Raw genomic sequence first — 20,080 nt, forward strand, 5'->3', positions numbered from 1 at the left:
TTTGGTGACCCTAAGGTTGCTTACATAGGCAACTACCTACTTGGGGACCACTCAATCCCGAGATACACTTAGATACTACTGAATAAAATATTATGCTAAAAGCCAGGGTCCAATTATAGAAATTCTTCAAAAGTGCCATGAGAAGAGTCATCAATATCTTGGTTGCCTTCGTCTCGTCTTCGGGATGTGGGAATACTTCTCATCCCAAAGACCACACCGTAATAACCTTTCCATTTCCATCGCATCGTTGTGAAGAGAAGAAGCTCCTCGCTACGACATTGAGTGCTTTCTTGGGCTTTGGCAAGTTTTTAGCTGATTGGGCTCATTGTCTCATGGCCTGATCATTATTCCTTGTATTTTTGGACCTTAATTGACATCCTCCACAATTAATTAGCTCATTTGTCATTCATGAGGCCTAAGTCGACCTTATGGGTCATCGAAATATTTGAAAATGTGTAAAAACACTTATTTTTATTAGATTTTTAATCCTAACCTACTAATACCGAAAATATGATAATTAATTATAAAAGTGCTAGAAAAAAAAACTTGTTAAGTGCGAAAATGACCTAAAATAACTACTACAAGTGATGTCAAGTCATGCCACACGTAGGAGCAATTCTCTCTCACTATGCTTGAAGGAGCAATTCTCTCTCACTATGCTTGACAGACACAAGTCAACAATATTATCGAAGTACCTTGACCCAAAGATCCTCCAGATGAATAACGAGCCTTGTTCCTCGCTTTAACAAAAAAGATCTATTTTAAAATACCAACCGGTTTAGCCCCAAGCCCCCATACTCCACGAGATCACAAACTTTTCCTATTTTAGGAGGGGCATCTTTCACTTACTTGCATTCAACCCCATATGAATTGTCGAGTGGATTTGCATGCAATCTTAGAAATAGAATGACATAAATATACTAGATTGGAGTCAAATCCAATAGGGGGATCCATAGCATGAATTAATGCAATAATAGGGGTTTTAATCAACCTAGAGTCAATTTCTCTTGTGCTCGAAAGAGATATTAGCATAATTTAGGGATTTCTATGAACCAAGGTGCTAAGTAAAAAAATTGCGTAATTTAAATTAATAGTGACAAATGAAATCTAGGTGGATTCTTACTTGGGTATTGTTTGGTTTCTTGGTTGTTATTTATTTTCGTGTTTTTTTTCTTTTCCACGTTTTTTTAGTTAATTTTAGTTTTTAATCGATCATTTGAACTATTCGGTTAAATAATAGAAAAACAGTAATTACTAGTACTTGTAGTCATCGTGGGAACGACATCTTTGCTCACCATAACTATACTATTAATTGATAGGTGCACTTGCCTTAGTAAAATTTTTAGTTAGTTTTGTTACTCGTTTTCTAATTAAAAAATCTATAGCAATTGAACTTTTACGATTTAGTCTGTAGGCCCTAATTAACCACAATTTTGGTTAAATTGACTATTCAAAATTTAATTCATTTATATTTTAAATTTTTAAATATCCCTATTTAATATTTATGGACTCAATTTATGGAAATGAAGTCCCAAAACTGTAATTCCCGATACCACCGAAAACCAGGTTGTTACAATTCTCCCCCTAAAGAAATTTCATCCCAAAATTTACCTAGAAAGAGGTGGGGATATTGGAATTTCATTATTTTTTCCAGTTCCTAGGTCACTTATTCCACGCTATGATTACGTCATAGAACTTTCATTAGTGACATGCGCTTATTCATCAACTCTTGCACTTTTCGAGCTAAGATCTCTACCAGTTCTCCTTCGTATGAGAGATAAGATTGAACTTCAGTTGCCTTAATTGGAATAACATGAGATGGATCAGACTGATATCGTTAGAGCATAGATTCATAGAGTACATCATAGATCTTTTGGAGTTTTGACGGGAGAGCTAGACGATATGCAACTGGTCCAACTCTCTCTCGATGATCTCATAAGGGCCAATATACTTAGGACTCAATTTTCCCTCGTGGCCAAAGTGCAAGACCTTTTTCCATGGAGAAACCTTCAGGAACACCTTATCAAACATTGAATATTTGATATCTTTTTATTTCAGATCTGTGCAAGACTTTCACCTATCGAATGCTACTTTCAATCTACCTTGGATCAACTTTACTACATCTTCTGCTTCCTGAATCAATTCTCGCCTGATTTCTTTCTTTTCACACAATTCTGATCAGCATAAGGGTGTTCTACACCATCGACCATATAATGCTTCATAATGAGTGATTTGGATACTCGATTGGAAACTATTATTATACACAAATTCAACTAACAACAAATAATGTTTATAGCTAGATTCGAGATCAATAACACAAGCTCGCAACATATCTTCCAACACTTGAATAACTTGCTCTGATTGGCCATTAGACTAAGGATGGAAAGCTGTGCTGAAATTCAACCTTGTACCCAAGGTTTCATGTAATTGTTTCCAAAATCTCAAGGTAAAATTAGGATCTTGGTCGGAGATAATAAATACAGGTATGCCATGTAGTCTTATTATCTCACAGATATATACTTTAGCCAGTTTTGGAAGTGACCAATCAGTCCTTACTGCCAAAAAATGCGCAGACCTTGTCAATTGATCAACCATCACTTGAATGACATTTCTTTTGTTCGGTGATTTCGGTAGACTAACTACGGAATCCATTGTGATCCATTCCATTTCTATTTTGTAATAGAGATAGGATGTAGCAACCTAGTGAGAATTTTGTGCTCAGCCTTTACCCGCTGGCATGTCAAACATTTTTCTACATATTCAATAATTTCCCTTTATATTCTGGGCCACCAATTCAATTCTTATAGGTCACCGTACATTTTCGTACCACTAGGATGCATAGTAAAGCTATCATGAGCTTTGTGTAGAAGTAATTCTTTAAATTCGACATCTTTAGGAACATATATCATGGAATCTAAGGCTATCATTCTCATTCACACTGAAATTTTCAATAGTGTCTTGTGATAGCATCCTGACGTGCATGCATCGGGGCTATAAATCAACACCAAAATAATTATAATCTAGTGGTGTACTGCAAGAGTGATAGGTCGAGTTGTAATATTTGTAATGTTACAATAGAACACTTGAGTGTTCCAAGGATCAAACCTAAGAGAATTTGAGTACTAAGTGATACCTAAGTAACATGCATACAAACAAGAAGTCAAACTAACTATTCATTTTGATTGGGTAATGTGTTGGACAAAAGACTACCCCTGTAGCTAATATCTCTCTGTCAAGAAGCAGTATCGTGACACCTAGGCTTCGGTGTCATGCCACCCAAAATAGTGGAAAACTTGTGGGCCTGCGAGGTTTCAATGTCGTGACACCCATTAGTCGATGTTGCAACATCACTGGAGTTGGCCTCAATTTTTTCACTTCAACACTATAACACCCTAATCCCAAATATCGAGTACTCGAATACTAAGGCATTACATTAGGTCGCCGGAGCATCCTAGCAAAATTTTCAAATAATTTAAAACATTGAAATACATTTTATATAAGAGAAAATATCATACATAGTTATACTGAAAATAGTAATAAAAGTAGTTATACAAAATATGTAGAGCTCTAATATCATTGTATATCAAAATAGTCAAAATAACAAAAATGATAAATGAGTTACAGACCTACAAAAAAAAATTAGGGACCTAGGAATACAATGCCCACTAATAGATAATGTACTGTACTCTGAATACGTGATGTTAGGAGTCTCTCGTCAATGATGTTCCTTGGACACGAACAGAAGTCTACAAATCTGAACATTAAGACAATTTGAAGGCTGAGCTTTACAGGCTTAGTGGTACACAACAAATCTACCATACTTCAAGGAATTCATAAATATAAGCATGCAAATCAAATGCATACATAGAAACATGACATGATTATCGAATAATTAAATCATGAGTCATTAAATCTACATAACCAAATCATTTGCATATCAAACTTGTCAAACTTGTTATATTGCACATACTACTCAAATAATCGGGTATCCGGATAGTCCCGCACCACTCATGGCTGCTAGTCAAATAATCCCGAGTGTCCATAGGGTTATCCTAAGCGACACTCATGGTTGCTAGTTAGGTTAGAGCCCAAAGGTTGAGCACAAACAAAGCATCAAACATATGATCAAAAAAACACAACCATGACATTTGAGTCTCATACTCGTTTCAACTTGCTTATCATTCCAGCTAAAATATTAACTAATGAGATGTGATAGTCTGCTACCTAGACATTTTGACATTTTCTCATTCAAAAATTAATAACTCTTAATATATAATTCTAAATCGAGCACTGTTTGTTTTAAACGAAACTAGACTTCTGTATGGTTATATAGATATAAGGCTCATTTCTTATTTGATCTTATGAAATTTTTGGTGATTTTTCAAAGTCATTGCTAAATCTGTTTTATAAAAATTCTGCTACCAGATTTTTATGACCTTTTAACACTCAAAAATGCATATATTTTAAAATACAAATTGAAATCGATCTCTGTTTGTTCTAAACAAAATTAGACTAACTCATGGTAACAATGATGTATAGATCACTTCTTAATTATTTTTACAGAATTTATGGTGAATTTTTAAACTTATTGTTCATGTAATAATTTGTTTCTAGCAGATTTCACAACTAAGTTTTTAGCTTCATTTTAAATCATCCAAACATGATTTCCCCCTAAAGACATATAACATGCATGCATTATCACACAAGCATCATATTTATGACTTATCAAGAAGCATAGAAGAGTTAGAGGGTACGACCTTGATGGAAGAACACCAACAAAGTTTCTTGCATAGCTTTCCACCACTTTGCCTTTACCCTTAGCTTTAGAAGATTCACCACCCTCTTTAACTAATAAACATGTAACACATAAGCGTTCCGACAAAAAAAAAGTATAAGAGTTGATAGGATGCAAAAATACATGCTTTAAATAAATAAATAAATAATATTTGAGAATATGGGTAGAGACTTCCTCAAACTCAAACCCTTTTAAACACCCAAAAATCTCCACATTCATCCTTGATGAACATAGATATTTTTTTTCCATGGAACTTTAAAAACAAGCTAGATCATGAACCTTACTTTCTTTGAGATTTGAAGGATGAAAAATGGTGAGAGCTCACTCAAATCTCTCCCTTTACACGGTTTGCTAAGGGAAATAAATGGAAAGAAGAAAAAAATAATGAAATGTAAAAAAAAAAAGGGGTGATTATAATATAGGAAAAAAATGGGGACAAACCCACTTTATCCCATACCTCAATTTGCCAAACCATCTTTTCCCATTAATTGGAAGAAGACTTTTATTCAAAAATAGTAAAATTACCATATTAGCCATCCATATTCCTCTACTTGACACAAGCTTCCCAACATCCTTAATTTCTTATAAAAAGTTCCAAAATTCACCCAAACTGATTCCAAAAAAACCCAATCCCAAAATAAATTTATCCACTGCCAATCCAGGTTAAAAATTGAATGTTGGCTCGAGAATTTGTGGCCGTTACAACTCTCCCCTCCTTAAAAGAAATTTCGTCCTTGAAATTTACCTGACTAAAAAAAGGTGTGGATACTGTATACTCCTCAGGCTCCCTTGTCGCTTCCTCAACTCTATGATTCCTCCACAGGACTTTCACTAAGGGGATTTTATTGTTTCTAAGTTCTTTAATATCTCGAGCCAAAATCTGAATCAGCTTTTCTTCATATGACAAGTCTAGGCTCACCTTAATCTGCTCAAGCGGTAAGATATGGAAAGGATTAGAACGATATCTCATAAGCATGGACACATGGAACATATTATGAATACGCTCCAACTCTGGCGATAAGGCTAACCGATATATCATTGGTCCAACTCTCTCTAAAACTTCATAAGGTTCAATAAACCTGAGACTCAATTTCCCTTTTTGTCCGAAGCGTAAAACTTTCTTCCAAGGTGAAACCTTAAGGAAAACCTTGTTGCCACTGCAAACTCCATCTCGTTACACTTCAAATCTGAATATGACTTTTGATTTTTGAAAGCTACTCTCAGATTGTCCTGGATCATCCGAACCTTATATTCAATCTCCCTGACCAACTCTGGACCAACAATCTTCCCCTCTTTAAGTTCTGTCCAATACAAAGGAGAAAGGATCCATTTGAATGCTAGACTGATAACTATTGTTGTATGCGAACTCGACCAAGGGAAGGTGCTCCTCCCAACCTCTCTAGAACTCAATAATACAAAACGAAGCATATCCTCGAGAATTTAGATGACTCGCTCTGATTGACCATCAGTCTGCGGATGAAAAGTTGTACTGAAGTGCAGGCGAGTACCCAATGCCTCATGAAGGGCTCTCCAAAATCTCAAAGTGAAACGCGGATCTCTATCTTAAATAATTGAAGTCGGCACCCTATGAAGCCTCATTATCTCAACAATATACAATTTGGCCAACTTCTAGATAGTAAAGTCCATGCGCATTGGTAGAAAATGTACTGTCTTCGTCAATTTATCCATGATTACCCAAATTACATTGTGTCTACACTAAGACATAGGTAACTGAGTCACAAAATCCATAGTGACTTTATCCAATTTCCACTGCGGAATCTGGATAGGCTGAAGAAGACCTGAAGGAACTTGATGCTCTTCCTTCACCTGCTGACAAGTTAAGCATCGAGTCAGAAGATTGACATATTTCTCTTCATCCTTGGCCACCAATAAAATGGACGAAGCTGCTAATACATTTTGTTACTACCTGGGTACATAGTAAATGCACTACTATATGCCTCACGAAGGATCTTGTCACTTAGTTCACTTGTTGGAACACAAAGTCGCCCTTTGAAATACAATACATCGCCATCTTGAAATTCAAAGTCTGATCCTTCTCTTCACCTAACCTTATTTGCTTTGGCAACCAAACTATCATCAAACTTTTGTACCTCTTTTACCTCTAGAACCAACATCGATTCAACCTGAAGTTTAGCTAATAAACCACTGTGCTATAACAAACTCAAATTCGAAAAAATAGCTCACAACGCTACTATTGATTTATGACTTAATACATCTACTACCACATTAGCTTTACTCGGATGGTAGTCAATGACGCAGTTATAGTCTTTAAGCAGCTTTATTCATCTACGTTGCCTCAAATTTAGCTCATTTTGGGTAAGCAAATACTTAAGACTCTTGTGGTCGATATAGATATAACACTTCTCCTTAAAGAGATAGTGTTTCCAAATCTTCATTACAAAAACCACTGTTGCTAACTGTAAGTCATGGGTAGGGTAGTTACGCTCATGTAACTTAGGCTGCCTATATGTATAAGCGACTACCATACCTTCCTGCATGAGAACGCAACCAAGTCCATTCACGGACGCATCATTGAGCACTACATAGTCCTTACTTGACTCTAGCTGAGTCAAAATTGGTGCCTTTGTCAAAATTGCCTTAAGCTAATCAAAACTCTGTTAGCGCTTCTCATTCCATTCAAATGGAACTCTTTTATGCAACAACTTGTTCAATGGGCCCAGAAAACTATGAACTTCAAAAATATTACACGATGGCTTCTAATCCACCATTGCCTGAATCTTCTGCGAATCCACTCATATACCATCCGTTGCAACAATGTAACCCTAAAAGGCCACCTCAGAAAGCCAAAATTCACACTTATTAAATTTGGCAAAAAGTTTTTTGTCTCGAAGGGTTTGAAGCACAACTCGGAGATGGTGATCATGCTTCTCCTCAGATCGCGAATACGCTAATATATCATCAATGAAAACCACCACAAATTTATCTACGTAGGCCTGAAAAATACTATTTAATAAATCCATGAAGGCTACATGAGCATTTGTGAGCCAAAATGACATCACCAAGAACTCATAATGGCCATATCTATTCCTAAAAGTTGTCTTCGGGAGATCTCCCTCCTTAACTTTCATCTGATGGTACCTCGATCTCAAATAAATCTTAGAAAACATGCAAGCACCTCTCAATTGGTCAAACAAGTCATCAATCCTCGGAAGTGGGTATTTATTTTTCACTGTCACCTTATTAAGCTGACGATAATCAATGCACAATCTCATCGACCTATCCTTCTTTCAGACGAATAACACTGGTGCTTCCCATGGCGACACACTAGGGCGCATAAAGTTGTGCTCAAGTAACTCTAGTAACTGAGTCTTCAATTCTTTCAACTCAGCCAGTGCCATGCGATACGGGGCAATAGATACCGGAGCTGTACCGGGCAACACCTTGATCCCAAATTCTAACTCTCTGTTTGGGGGTAATCCCATAAACTCCTTAGGAAAAATATTTGGAAACTCATTCACAGTCTGCAGGTCCTCAAATGCTGAACTTTAGACCCTTGTATCCACCACATGAGCTAAGAAGGCTTCCCAGCCTCTACTAATCTACCTCTGAGCTACAGCAGTAGAAATGACATAAGACGAGCATACACTAATCTCATTAGTCACTAGGACTCTAGTTTCGTCCAACCCACAGAGCTTAAGTTGCCTCGCTCTACATTTTAAACTTGCATTATGCTCGATTGACCAATCCATGCCCAAAATTATATCAAACTCTCGAAAGGGAAACTCCACCAAGTTTGTTGAAAATAGTTGACCCTGAATCTCAATTGGACATCTCTGATACACCTTATCTACCAACACATCAAGTCCTAACGGCCTGGATTCTTGAACCCCAACATTCAACTCCTCAACAAGAATACCTCTCTCTCGGATGATCTTACTGCAAATATATGAATGCATGGAACTGGAGCCCACTAATGTAGTAATTGGAATGGAGAACAATGTGAAAATACCTGTAATCACATCAGCGGCATTGTAGTCTTTCCAAGCTTTCACAGCGTACTATCTAGATGAAACTCAAATATCATATACGACTACAAATCTGACCGTGCCTCTACTTTGCTGGCCAAAGGTGACATTATCACCACCATGAGTTGACCTTCTACCACATTGGAAAGAAGGTGCTGATATCTGAGTTTGAGTAGGCGAAGCACTGCTAGCTCTAGGGTAATCTCTGAAAAAAATGCTCGATGGACCCACATTGGAAACAGGCTCTAGTCCTTTGATAACACTCCCCGGGATGTCTCCAGCCACTGGAATTACAAACTGGAAAATTCAGGGTCCTGACTGACCCTACGAGCCCCTGATCCAGACCCTTGACCTGATTTCTGAGACTATGTCGATTGAGCTATCCTAAATCCTCAAGAATCTCGAATCCTCTTGGCTGTTATCTAAGACGGTATCACAGTGTCAGAACCCCTATTACTCTGGATACTAGACTTATTTGATGAGCTCAATCTCATACCTAGAACCTTCTCTACAGTATTAGCTTCCTGTACTAATTCTAAAAAGACCTCAGGCCGGTCTGCCACCAAATAAGTGTGAATATCAATGTGCAGCCCTTCACGGAATCTCCTGCACCTTAAACTCTCAGAAACTACTAACTCTGGGGTGAAGCAATTCAATCGCATAAAGTCTCTCTCGTACTCATACACTGATCAATTACCCTGGACTAGTCGTGAAAATTGCATCCTCAAGTCATCCATATGTGCCTGACCGATGTACTCCTTCAAAACTCAAACAAGAATTGATCCCACGTCGGCTATTCTGGCTGTAAAACCATCTTGACCCTCTCCTACGAATCATATACATCATCCTTCAATAATGAGATAATGTACTCTGAGTTACTCTCAAGGGTAAAACGGAGCGGCCTCAAAGTCCTTAGTGTGTCCCTCAACCACTGACCAACAGCTATTAGGTCATCCTCGCTGGTGCCGTAAAAGTCCTCTGCCTTACATTTGTAAAATCTCTCTATCGGAGTCTTTTGTAGAACGACAGGTGGTAGTGGAGGTAGGGTAGGTTGAACCCTCCAGATCGCTCGAAGCATACAATGCAGCACAAAATTAAGATTCTGGAAGTAGGTTGTCTCATCCACACCCGGACCCATTAGAGTGTCAAAGTCGCCGGTGCTCAGGACAAACTCATCTCCCTTATTATCCATCGAAGAGGCATAACTCTCCTCCCTAGCCTCATAGCTACAATTTGAATCGTCAAGCGTGTCGAATCTGAAGACGAAACAGAAAAGAGAAAGTATCATCAGGCTTCCAATCTTAGAAGAGTACACTCTTAAACTTAGGGGCATGTATTCATTGACGCCTTACTACGACTGACCAGCTAGTCTTAGAACTGGCTAAACCTTGCTCTGATACCAATAAATGTAACACCCTAATCCCAAATATGGAGTACTCAAATACCGAGGCTCTATATTAGGTCATAGAAGCATCCCAACAAAATTTTCAAATAATTTAAAACATTGAAATACATTTTATATAAGAGAAAATACCATACATAGTTATACTGAAAATAGTAATAAAAGTAGTTATACAAAATATGTGAAACTCCAATATCATCGTATATCAAAATAGTCAAAATAAAAAATTATAAATAAGTTACAGACCTACAAAAAAAAGAGTTGGGCCTTAGGAATACAATGTCCACTAATAGATAAGGTACTGTACTTTGAATACGTGATGCTAGGAGAATCACATCGATGATGTTCCTCGGACACGAACAAAAGTCTACAAACCTGAACATTAAGACAATTTAAAGGCTGAGCTTTACAGGCTCAGTGGTATACAACAAATCTACCATACTTCAAGCAATTCATAAATATAAGCATGCAAATCAAATGTATACATAGAAACATGACATGAGTATCAAATAATTAAATCATGAGTCATTAAATCTACATAATCAAATCACTTGCATATAAAACTTGTCAAACTTGTTAGATTGCACATACTACACAAATAATTGGGTATCCGAATAGTTCCGTGCCACTCATGGCCGTTAGTAAAAAAATCCTGGGTGTCTATAGGGTTATCCCGAGTGCCACTCATGGTCGTTAGTTATTTTAGAGCTTGAAGGCTAAGGGTAAACAAAGCATCAAACTTATAATCACAAAAATACAACCATGACACTTGAGACTCATTCTTGTTTCAAAATATTAACTAATGAGATGTGATAGTTTGCTATCTTGAGATTCTAACCTTTTCTCATTCAAAAATTTGTAACTTTTAATATATAATTCTAAATCGAGCACTGTTTGCTTTAAATACAACTAGACTTCTGTATGGTTATAGAGATATAAGGCTCACTTCCTATTTTATCTTATGAAATTTTTGGTGATTTTTCAAAATCACTGCTAAATCTATTTTATAAAAATTCTGCTGCCAGATTTTTATGACATTTCAACACTCAAAAGTTCATATCTTTTGAAATGCAAATCAAAATCAATCTCTGTTTATTCTAAACGAAACTAGAATAACTTACAGTTACAATGATGTATAGATCACTTCTTAATTATTTTTACAGAATTTATGGTGAATTTTTAAACTTATTTTTCATGTAATAATATATTTCTGGCAGATTTCACAACTAAGTTTTTAGCTTCATTTTAAATCATCCAAACATGATTTCCACCCAAAGACATATAACATGCATGCATTATCACACAAGCATCATATTTATGACTTATCTAGAAGCATAGGAGAGTTAGAGGGTACGACCTTGATGGAAGAACACCAATAAAGTTTCTTGCCTAGCTTTCCACCACTTTTCTTTTACCCTTAGCTTTAGAAGATTCACCACCCTCTTTAACTAATAAACATGTAACACATAAGATTTCCCACAAAAAAAAGTATAAGAGTTGATAGGATGCAAAAATACATGCTTTAAATAAATAAATAATATATGGGAAAATAGGTAGAGACTTCCTCAAACTCAAACCCTCCCAAACACCCGAAAACCTCTTACTTCATCCTTGATGAACATATATATATTTTTCATGGAACTTTAAAAAAATCTAGATCAAGACCCTTACCTTCTTTGGGATTTAGAGGATGAAAAATGGTGAGAACTCACTCAAATCTTTCTCCCTCTACACGGTTTGCTGAGGGAAATAGATGGAAAGAAGATAAAAATAAAAAAAATGTAAAAAGAAAAAAAAATAATGTGATTATAATATAGGGAAAAATGTGGGCAAATCCACTTTATCCCATACCTCAATCTGCCAAACCATCTTTTCCTATGAATTGTAAGAAGACTTTTATTCAAAAATGGTAAAATTACCATATTAGCCATCCATCTTCCCCTACTTTACACAAACTTCCCAACATCCTTAATTTCTTATAAAAAGGTCCAAAATTCACTTAAATTAATTGATCGCGTGATTCGTAACAAGTAATAAATATTTATAATGGAGGTCAAACCTAGACTAACTATTATCATGATGTAGGCAAGTATACCTATCGAACAATAGTATAGTTTTAGCAAGACCGGATTGTCGAACTCAAAGGAACTAAAAGTACTGGTAATGACTGTCTTTTTATTATCTAGCCTAAGGATAATGGGGTTTTATTTTAATTAACTAATTATCTAAACTAAGAATACACAGAGAAAAGAATTGGGGAATTGCTTTTGGGAAAATTGATTGACTTGAGACAATACCTAAGAAAAATCCACCTAGACTTTACTTGTTATTCTGGCTCCAAATCAGACGATTTATTCATTCAACTTGTTTCGTAGAGATCCCTAAGTTTTGTTATTATCCCTATTCAAGACTAATAACGTCTAATACCTAGATTGAATAATCGAGACTTTTCTCTAATTAACACTCTAGGGTTTTATTAACTCGATCTATGGATCTCCTTATTAGGTTTCACCCTAATCTGAAAAAAATCTTGTCACCCTATTTCTATGAAAAAAGTACTCCTTATTAACTCCGCTTAATTATCAAAAAAGTACTATTAGACAGGGTCTATTCCTCCTCTGAATAAGAGCATGTCTTGAATCAGTATCCTGGGGTATCAAAACAAGAATTAAGAACACATAGTTAAGAACAAGTTAAATATTTATCATACGATTCAGAAAATAATAACAAGATTCGTCTTAGGTTTCATTCCCCTTAGGTATTTAGGGGATTTAGTTCATAAATAAATAAGAAAACATCTCAGAAGAATAAAGAATACAAAACATAAAGAAAACCCAAAACTCCTGAAGGGAAATTGAGGAGAGATCTTTAGTCTTGATGATGAATCCGGCTTTTGAGATGGATCAATCGGCTTTCTTGGGGTAATTCCTTACCCCCCTCCTCCGTCTCCCCTTTTCTCCTCTTCTAGGGTGTATTTATAGGCTTTGGAATGCCTAGAAGCCCTCAAAAGTGGCCTTTTCCGAATTGGACTTAACGTGGGCTCGGCAGGGACACGTCCGTGTGTGTCGTGCTCCAATTTTTCCAGATTGACACAGCCATGTGGTCTGCCATTGTGAGGAGGTCCAGGCCGTGTTGATTTCGTACTTTGGCCCATTTTCTCCGTTTTTGGCCCATTTCTCGTTCCTTTCACTCTCCTATGCTCTCCTAAGTATAAAACATGAAATTAAAGCATTAGAAGCATCGAATTCACCAATTCTAATGAGAAATTATCCATAAAATGCATTAAACATGGGGTAAAAATGTGTATAATTTACAGTTTATCAAATACCCCAACATTTAAGCATTTTCTTGTCCTCAAGCAAAATTCTCAACTCATAATCAAAATAAATCCTTCTCAACTTATAATTTCTATTGATAATATCTCACATTAAACCATAAGTAATCATACATTGAGAATTTAACTAAAAAAGCATAAAAGTTTCAATCATTCCAAGTTGAGCATTTTATTCCGAAAACATAAGTGTCTTCCCTCATCTAAGTAATTACCTTTAATTCAGAATATCATAGAGTTTTACATCCTCACTAAATATTCACTTAAATCACTCAAGGTGTTTTAAGGACAATAAAGGAAGCACTTAATAGTTAATAACGGAAAGTCATTAACATAGGCTTGCATGAAAATCAAATTTCCACCACTATAATTTAAGATGATACATCAATCAAAAGGTCTTTAGAGGGTTGTAATGAGGCTTGGTTAAGGGGTGTGGTCACAAGCTGAAAGAAAGGGTTAGAATCAAGATTGACTTGAAAAGTTGCCTTAACTAGAAAAAGAGTTAATCTTCACTTGCGCACAACAGAGCTTCTCTCAGAATATGAAATTACAAGTATGCATACGTAGTTTTTTCTTTTTCTTCTTTTTTTTTAAGAAAAAAGTTAAATAATATAGACTAAATATCAAAAACAAAACATAGCTAGGCAATCCATTTAACTCAAATCTTGACAAAAATAGGGATTAATTTAGGGGATTTCAACAATAATGGGTTAAAGGTTAATATTAAAGGCAATACAAGAAATGGTTTGTTAGGCTCAAGGGGGTTTACTAGGGGTTAATCGTGGAGGTAGGCTTTTCATGGCATGAGTGGGTTAATCCTAAATGCCTTAATCATTTTGATATATCAAATCAAATGGTGTGGTCTCGACATGCATAATCAAGCAAGTTCTAGAATAACAGTTCAATACTGACGCACTCAAAGCAATAATAAAAGTGAGCATGAAAGGATGAATAGATGCTCAAAAGGCTCTAAAATCTCACAAAAATTATGGCTTTTTGATGTTTAGACTCATGAATTCCAGTTCAAAGTAATACCTAGACTTGGGGAAACAACCTATAATTTTAAATTCTTAAAAATCAACTTATCATGCTTGATTCTCTAATGTCTTAAAGTTTTAATAGTCAATGTATAAATCCCTATGTTTTAATTCAAGATATATCAATCAAAATCATAAACCAATCAAAATTTATCCTAAATATGATATGAGAGTTTTTCAAGAGAACAAGATAATCATTAATAAATACCCTCCACACTTAAGATGTATATTGCCCTCAATGTACAAAGATAGGTATTATAAAATAAAAATAAGATAGGGAGAGAAGTGAAACTTCTTGTATGATGAATTCCTCGAACTAGAGTTTTAGAGAGTAATTGGTTCGAGAGTGGAGGAGGATACTCCAGCGGTCGTAGAGGTTCATTAGGCCATAAGTCTTGTGCCAAAAGAATATTATATCTAGTGGTACCTATCGTCGTGATCGAGCAGGACATGGTAGTCGTGGAGAACCTTTCCCTGTGGAGTTTTAGTTCCTTTGTGATAATGAGCTTAAGAGCTCTATATAACTGTGATAAAATTAAGAACTTTTTAGGGGATATTAAGAAGAATAAGTACTCGAAAAGAAATAACTGAAATTTATAATAAAATTCTAAATCTGCTAAAAAAATAAAAAATAAAAATAAAAAGTAGTTTGAATAAAAATTAAAAACATAAAATAATAAAATAAATATTTCTAAACATCTTCATCACTGGATGGTTCACAAGGTGGGACTGGCGATGTGATGTGGAAATGTTGACAATCTACTGTAGAGTAGCATTAATGTTGTCAAATCGTTGAAAACACTTATGTTGGAATCGGGTGAAGCACTCAGAGATGTCAGCATATGAAGCTGCCGCATGAACTGGACGAGAGAGTGATGGTGGCTGAGTCGGTGGGTCCTCGTGTTGTGGGGGAACATCATCAGGAATGTCCTCGTAGGCCTCTTTCTTGGTAGATTGGGTGAGACGATACTGGGGAGGGGAGGTTCCTTAGCGCCTCTCGATCATCCTCATACTAAGCATGCTTGAGATGCCTTGTGGAGACATCTGCCCAGTCGATGTAGCGGCCTGCTGCTAAAGGTCGAGCCTGAAGTATTTGGAAGAACTCTTCTTGGGGCCCTCGTAGAAACTGTAGGAGAGGGAAAAGAGATGAGAAAGTGAGGATTAATGCAGGGGAAGTGGATTTTAGGATGGTTTGGGGGTTAGGGAAATGAGAAACTGGGGAATGGTGGTCGGGATAGGGATTAGGGAGTGGAGAAGGGGAGACTTTGGCTAGGGTTTTGAAAGGGGGAAGAAGATGAACTGTGGTTTTCTTATATAGGGGAGGGCCACACGGCCTAGGGCCACGCCCATGTACTCTGAGGGTGAGCCAGTGTTTTTCAAATTTTTCAATTTAGGTCGTGCACTGCTACTATCCCATGCCCATGTGTCTGGGGCGTGTGTGGACACGGCCATGTCGCACGATCGTGCCTAGCTTTGTTCGCTTCTCCTACGCCCGTGTGTTAGGGTACTATGCCCGTGTATTGTTGTCCACGGCTTAAAGGCACGGATGTGTCTCACGCCCGTGTCAAAGAAACAGAATCGAGCCTTGCCCCTGGCACACCCATGTTTTTCCATTCCCACACCCGTGTTCACCTATCAACTTCACCCACGGCCATGTCACACGACTATGGGGATTTATCGCATCCCGTGTTTTGGGGAAATCATGTCCTGCTTCAATACGGCCGTATCGCACGATCATGTCTCTTCCCCTGTTTGGCCACAGCTTTAGGCACGCCTGTGTGCCTGGCCGTGTGTGCTGAAAAACTTTGCAATTCAAAGATAAAGTTAATGATTTAAAGTGTTAGAAATTAAAAATAAAGAAATCAAAATATGTTAGTGCTCGGGTTGCCTCCCGAAAAGCGCTTATTTATAGTCTAAGCTCGACTTACCTCTCTAGTGAATGGTCAAGGTGGTTTGAGGAGTTTATGCTCCTCATTCCTGCTATCAATCTCAACAAAATAGGGTTTTAATCGGGTGTTGTTTACCTTAAAAGTGCCGAACTTGGGATGACTCACCTCCACCGTACCAAATGGAAAAATGCTGAGTACTGTAAGAGGGATTTCCTCATTCGGTGTGGTAGTGACAATGTGGGGATCTGCGGTATCTAGTAAGACTTTATCGCCAACCTTAAGTTGATTAGGAGAAGTATCGGGCTTGTTTTGGCATAATTTCTGTTTATCATGTGTTCTCGGTTTGTGTGCTCGCCATTCGTCTAGCTCCTCTATCCGTAGCCTTCATTCTTCATGAATGTGTCCTCTATCATTTCTGGAACATGGCTCATGAACTAATTTGAAGCTTAATTTCTGCAAAGTCATATTGTCAGTTTTAGTAGATTGGTGTGGACTATTACCTTCAATGTTCGATGTGATGCCAGAATTACGAGCTTGAAGAGTGATCGTTTCGTCTCCCATACGAAGTGTAAGCTCACCTGTGCCAACATCAATAAATGTTTTAGTAGTTGCTAAAAAGGGTCTTCCTAAAATCAAAGGGGTGTTATTATCCTCCTCTATGTCTAGAACAACGAAATCAACGGGGAATATGAACTTATCTATTTTCACGAGTACATCTTCAATAATACCCCTAGGGCATCTTATAGTTTTATCTGCCAATTGAATGCTCATCCTAGTTTGTTTAGGTTTCCTAAGACCTAGTTGCTTAAACATTTTGTAAGGCATGACGTTAATACTAGCCCCTAAATCAGCTAATGCATGACTTATATCTAAACTACCAATTAAAAAAGGAATTGTAAAACTCCTTAGATCTTTCAATTTGTGGGGTAGCTTATTCTGTAGAATAGCTGAGCAGACTGCATTTAGCTCCACATGCGACGCTTCGTCCAACTTCTGCTTATTTACTAAAAGCTCTTTTAAAAATTTCATTGCATTTGGCATCTGCGACAAAGCTTCAATAAACGATAGGTTAATATGTAATTTTTTCAAGAGTTTGAGAAATTTACCGAATTGTTCGTCTGAGCGGTCTTTCCATGTCACGTTAGGATATAGGACACGGGGTCTATATTCTTCATTCACCGTTTTGTTATGACTTACCTCACTTTCACCTTTGCTCACCACAGTTTCTTGCATCAACTTCTGGCTCAGGCGCAATGAATCTTTCCTTATCTTGAGTACTAATTGTGTTGAGGTGTTCCCTTGGATTAGGCTCAGTATTACTTGGTAAGCTACCTTGTGGTCGTTCGGAGATAGTTTGGATAGCTAGCCTATTTGAGTTTCGAGTCCTTGGATCGATGCTTTTTGATTTTTAAGTGCTGTCTCGGTATTTTGGAAACGGGTTTTTGACTTTGATATGAATTTTGAGAGTATCTCCTCAAGGTTCAGTTTCTTCTCTTGTTGGTAAGGTGACTATTAAAAACCCTGAGGATTTTGTGGCTTTTGATTCCCTTGACCTCCCCAAGAGAAATTTGGGTGGTTCCTCCAACCTGCATTATAAGTATTACTGTATAGGTTATTTTGAGATCTAAAGTTATTTTTACCCATATAGTTGACTTGTTCCTCTTTGGTTGTGGGATTGAAGGATTGATATTCTGTATTCACACCTCTTCCACTTGAGTCACACCTCATTACTGGATGTACCTGCGTAGAACCAAGTAAACCATCAATCTTTTTATTGAGAAGTTCTACCTGATTTGACAGCATAGTAATTGAGTCGATGTTATAAACGCCGGCTATTTTTATTGGCTTAGTCCTCATGACTTGCCACTGATAGTTATTCAGTGACATTTCTTCAATGAATTCATAAGCCTCTTCAGGTGTTTTATTGTTGATGGTTCCGCCAGCAGCTTCATCAACCATTTACCGAGCCGAGGGATTCAGACCATTGTGGAATGTTTGTACTTGAAGCCAAAGCGGTAACCCATGGTGAGGGTAGCTTCTCAGTAAGTCCTTGTATCTCTCCCATGCATCGTAAAGTGTTTCTAAATCCATCTACACAAAAGTAGAGATATCATTACGTAATTTAGCCGTTTAAGCCGGCAGAAAATATTTTAGTAAAAAATTTTCGGTCATTTGTTCCCAAGCAGTAATTAACCCTCGTGGTAACGAGTTCAACCACTGTTTAGCTTTTTTCCTCAATGAAAAAGGAAATAACCGAAGATGAATGGCATCATCAGAGATGCCATTGATTTTAAACATATCGCAAAATTCCAGAAAGTTTGCTAAGTGAGCGTTGGGATCTTCATCCTGCAAACCATCAAACTGAACAAACTGCTGTATCATTTGAATTATGTTAGGTTTTAGTTCAAAAGTATTTGCAGCTACAGCCGGTCTAACTATGCTAGATTTCATTCCTATTAAAGAAGGTTTAGCATAATCATACATAGTGCGTGGAGCAGGATTTTGATTAGCCACAATTGTAGGAGGTAGCTGATTGCCTTGGTTTTCAGCCATCTCTTTGGTTGGGGGTTGAGTATCATCTTCTTACTCGTTCTCTATGTATCTTAAGCTGCGCCTTATTTCTCTGTGGTTTCTACGAACTGTGCGATCGATTTCTTCATCAAAAAGTAATGGTCCCGACGGGTTTTTTCTAGTCATAAACTATAAAAACCTGCCAAGAGAAAGAAAAAGTAAATTAATAAATAATAATTAAATTAAATTAAATTGCAAGAAAAATAAATGGCTAAAGTAATAAAAATTGAGCATTCCTAATATCTTAGTTCCCCGGCAACGGCGCCAAAACCTTGATCGCATGATTCATAACAAGAAATAAATATTTATAATGAAGATCAAACCTAGACTAACTATTATCGCGATGTAGGCAAGTGTACCTATAGAACAGTAGTATAGTTTTAGCAAGACTGGATTGTTGAACCCAGAGGAACTAAAAGTACTAGTAATGATTGTCTTTTTATTATCTAGCCTAAGAATAATGGGGTTTTGTTTTAATTAACTAATTATCTAAACTAAGAACGCACAGAGAAAAGAATTAGAGAATTGCTTTTAGGAAAATCGATTAACTTGAGACAATACCTAAGAAAAATCCGCCTAGACTTTTCTTGTTATTCTGGCTCTGAATCGGACGATTTATTCATTCAACTTGTTCTGTAAAGATCCCTAAGTTATGTTCTTATCCCTATTCAAGACTAATAACGTCTAATACCTAGATTGAATAACCGAGACTTTTCTCTAATACCTAAGGTTGCATTAACTCGATTTATGGATCCCCTTATTAGGTTTCACCCTAATCCGGCAAAATCTTGTCACCCTATTTCTAGGCGCGCAAACAACTCCGCTTAGTTATGACAAAAGTACTCTTAGACAGGGTCTATTCCTCCTCTGAATAAGAGCATATCTTGAATCAGTATCCTGGGATATCAAAACAAGAATTAAGCACACATAATTAAGAACAAGTTAAATATTTATCATACGATTCAGAAAATAATAACAAGATTCGTCTTAGTTTTCATTCCCCTTAGGTATTTAGGGGATTTAGTTCATAACTAAATAAAAAAACATC

General features: G+C 36.8%; 1 non-coding gene across 1 annotated transcript; it reads left to right on the top strand.

The window, feature by feature from the left end:
- Positions 1-18,478: 18,478 nt before the first annotated feature.
- Positions 18,479-18,585, top strand: LOC128289998 (small nucleolar RNA R71). The gene has a single exon (XR_008279638.1). It is a non-coding gene; the product is annotated as a small nucleolar RNA R71 (small nucleolar RNA).
- The last annotated feature ends 1,495 nt before the right edge of the window (positions 18,586-20,080 follow it).

This window comes from Gossypium arboreum, chromosome 2 (assembly GCF_025698485.1).
Source record: "Gossypium arboreum isolate Shixiya-1 chromosome 2, ASM2569848v2, whole genome shotgun sequence".
Taxonomy (NCBI): Eukaryota; Viridiplantae; Streptophyta; class Magnoliopsida; order Malvales; family Malvaceae; genus Gossypium; species Gossypium arboreum.